This window comes from Triticum aestivum, chromosome 6A, assembly GCF_018294505.1.
Source record: "Triticum aestivum cultivar Chinese Spring chromosome 6A, IWGSC CS RefSeq v2.1, whole genome shotgun sequence".
NCBI lineage: Eukaryota > Viridiplantae > Streptophyta > Magnoliopsida > Poales > Poaceae > Triticum > Triticum aestivum.
The window spans coordinates 392,398,718-392,402,551 of NC_057809.1; positions in this window are offsets into that span (position 1 = coordinate 392,398,718).

Consider the following 3,834-nt stretch of genomic DNA (forward strand, 5'->3'; position numbering starts at 1 on the left):
GGAAATATGCCCTAGAGGCAATAATAAAGTTATTATTTATTTCCTTATATCATGATAAATGTTTATTATTCATGCTAGAATTGTATTAACCGGAAACATAATACATGTGTGAATACATAGAAAAACAGAGTGTCACTAGTATGCCTCTACTTGACTAGCTCGTTAATCAAAGATGGTTATGTTTCCTAACCATGAACAAAGAGTTGTTATTTGATTAACGAGGTTACATCATTAGTTGAATGATCTGATTGACATGACCCATTCCATTAGCTTAGCACCCGATCGTTTAGTATGTTGCTATTGCTTTCTTCATGACTTATACATGTTCCTATGACTATGAGATTATGCAACTCCCGTTTACCGGAGGAACAATTTGTGTGCTACCAAACGTCACAACATAAATGGGTGATTATAAAGGATCTCTATAGGTGTCTCCAAAGGTAGATGTTGGGTTGGCGTATTTCGAGATTAGGATTTGTCACTCCGATTGTCGGAGAGGTATCTCTGGGGCCCTCTCGGTAATGCACATCACATAAGCCTTGCAAGCATTGCAACTAATGAGTTAGTTGCGGGATGATGTATTACGAACGAGTAAAGAGACTTGCCGGTAACGAGATTGAACTAGGTATTGGATACCGACGATCGAATCTCGGGCAAGTAGCATACCGATGACAAAGGGAACAACGTATGTTGTTATGCGGTCTGACCGATAAAGATCTTCGTAGAATATGTAGGAGCCAATATGGGCATCCAGGTCCCGCTATTGGTTATTGACCGGAGAAGTGTCTCAGTCATGTCTACATTGTTCTCGAACCGTAGGGTCCGCACGCTTAACGTTACGATGACAGTTATTATGAGTTTATGCATTTTGATGTACCGAAGGTTGTTCGGAGTCCCGGATGTGATCACGGACATGACGCGGAGTCTCGAAATGGTCGATACATAAAGATTGATATATTGGAAGCCTATATTTGGATATCGGAAGTGTTCCGGGTGAAATCGGGATTTTACCGGAGTACCGGGAGGTTACCGGAACCCCCCGGGAGCCATATGGGCCTTCATGGGCCTTAGTGGAAAGGAGAAAGGGGCAGCCCAAGGTGGCCGCGCGCCTCCCCCTCCCCTAGTCCTATTAGGACTAGGAGAGGTGGCCGCCCCCCCTCTCTCTCTTCCCCCACCCTTGAGGATTCCTATTCCAACTAGGATTGGGGGGGGGGGAATCCTACTCCCAGAGGGAGTAGGACTCCTCCTGGCGCGCCCCAAGGCTGGCCGCACCTCTCCCCCCTTGCTCCTTTATATACAGGGGCAGGGGGCACCTCTAGACACACAATTGATCCCCGTGATCGTTCCATAGCCGTGTGCGGTGCCGCCTGCCACCATATTCCACCTCAATCATATTGTAGCGGTGCTTAGGCGAAGCCCTGCGACGGTAGAACATCAAGATCGTCACCACGCCGTCGTGCTGACGGAACTCTTCCCCGACGCTTTGCTGGATCGGAGCCCGGGGATCGTCATCGAGCTGTACGTGTGCTAAGAACTCGGAGGTGCCGGAGTAACGGTGCTTGGATCGGTCGGATCGGGAAAACGTACGACTACTTCCTCTACGTTGTGTGATCGCTTCCGCAGTCGGTCTGCGTTGGTACGTAGACAACACTCTCCCCTCTCGTTGCTGTGCATCACCATGATCTTGCGTGTGCATAGGAATTTTTTTGAAATTACTACGTTCCCCAACACCTCTATTGGTTATTGACCGGAGATGTGTCCCAGTCATGTCTACATAGTTCTCGAACCCGTAGGGTCCGCACGCTTAAAGTTCGATGACGGTTATATTATGAGTTTATGTGTTTTGATGTACCAAACAAGTTCGGAGTCCCGTATGAGATCGGGGACATGACGAGGAGTCTCGAACTGGTCGAGACGTAAAGATCGATATATTGGACGACTATATTCGGACATCGGAAAGGTTCTGAGCGATTCGGGTATTTTCGCGAGTACCGGGAGTTACGGGAATTCGTATTGGGCTTTAATGGGCCATACGGGAAAGGAGAGAAAGGCCTTAAAGGGTGGCCGCACCCCTCCCCATGGGCTGGTCCGAATTGGACTAGGGAGGGGGGGCGCCCCCTTCCTTCCTTCTCCTTTTCCCTTCCCTTTCCTTCCCTCCTACTCCTACTACTTGGAAGGGTTCCTAGTTCTACTAGGAAAGGGGGAATCCTACTCCCGGTGGGAGTAGGACTCCCCTAGGGCGCGCCATAGAGAGGGCCGGTGAGGGAGTCCTGGATTAGGGGGTGTTAGGGTAGCCGGACTATACCTTCAGCCGGACTCCTGGACTATGAAGATACAAGATTGAAGACTTCGTCCCGTGTCCGGAAGGCACTTTCTTTGGCGTGGAAGGCAAGCTTGGCGATGCGGATATTCAAGATCTCCTACCATTGTAACCGACTCTATGTAACCCTAACCCTATCTGGTGCCTGTATAAACCGGAGGGTTGTAGTCCGTAGGCAATCAACTCCATACACAACAATCATACCATAGGCTAGCTTCTAGGGTTTAGCCTCCTTGATCTCGTGGTAGATCTACTCTTGTACTACCCATATCAACAATATCAATCAAGCAGGAGTACGGTATTACCTCCATCGAGAGGGCCCGAACCTGGGTAAAAAACATCGTGTCCCTTGTCTCCTGTTACCATCCAGCCTAGACGCACAGTTCGGGACCCCCTACCCGAGATCCGCCGGTTTTGACACCGACATTGGTGCTTTCATTGAGAGTTCCTTTGTGTCGTCGCCTTTAGGCCCGATGGCTCCTTTGATCATCAACAACGATGCAGTCCAGGGTGAGACTTTGCTCCCTGGACAGATCTTCGTCTTCGGTGGCTTCGCTCTGCGGGCCAATTCGCTCGGCCACCTGGAGCAGATCGAAAGCTACGCCCCTGGCCATCAGGTCAGGTTTGGAAGCCTAAACTACACGGCTGACATCCACGGGGACTTGATCTTCGATGGATTCAAGCCACAGCCAAGCGCGTCGTACTGTCTCGATGGGCAAGATATAGCTCTGCCGCCGAACAGCGCCTTGGAGGCCGCATACGCATCGGTTTCGACCATTGATTCGGAGCCTACTGCGCCGATCGAGGATCAGCGGTTGGACGCTGCCTTAGGGGCTGCGATCTCAGAGGCGATCGAGCCGAACGCTAGCCCCACACTCTGCACTACCCGTGACTCCGAGGATCCGGACTCCTCCCCGGACTCCAAACCCCCCGCGCCCATGAATCCGATTGGGCGCCGATAATGGAGTTCACCGCCACAGACATCTTTCAGCATTCGCCTTTTGGCGACATCCTGAATTATCTTAAGTCTCTCTCTTTATCAGGAGAGCCCTGGCCGGACTACGGTCAGCGAGGGTGGAATACGGACGATGAGGAAATTCAAAGCCCACCCACCACCCACTTTGTAGCCATTGTCGACGATCTAACCGACATGCTTGACTTCAGCTCCGAAGACATCGACGGCGTGGACGACGATGTAGGAGACGAATAGGAACCAGCACCTGTAGGGCGCTGGAAGGCCACCTCGTCATATGACATATATATGGTGGACACTCCAAAAGATGGAGATGGCGATGCAACAGTGGGGGATGACGCCCCCAAGAAACAGCCAAAGCGCCGGCGTCAGCGGCGCCGCTCTAAATCCCGCCAAAGCAAAAACGGTGATTCCGGCACGGGAGATAATACTACCCCGGATAGCGCCGAAGAACACCCACCTCAGCAAGATTCGGCACAGGAAGATGGAGAAGCCAGCCCTCATGAGAGAGCGGCAGACCGAGAGGTCGAGGATGATAACT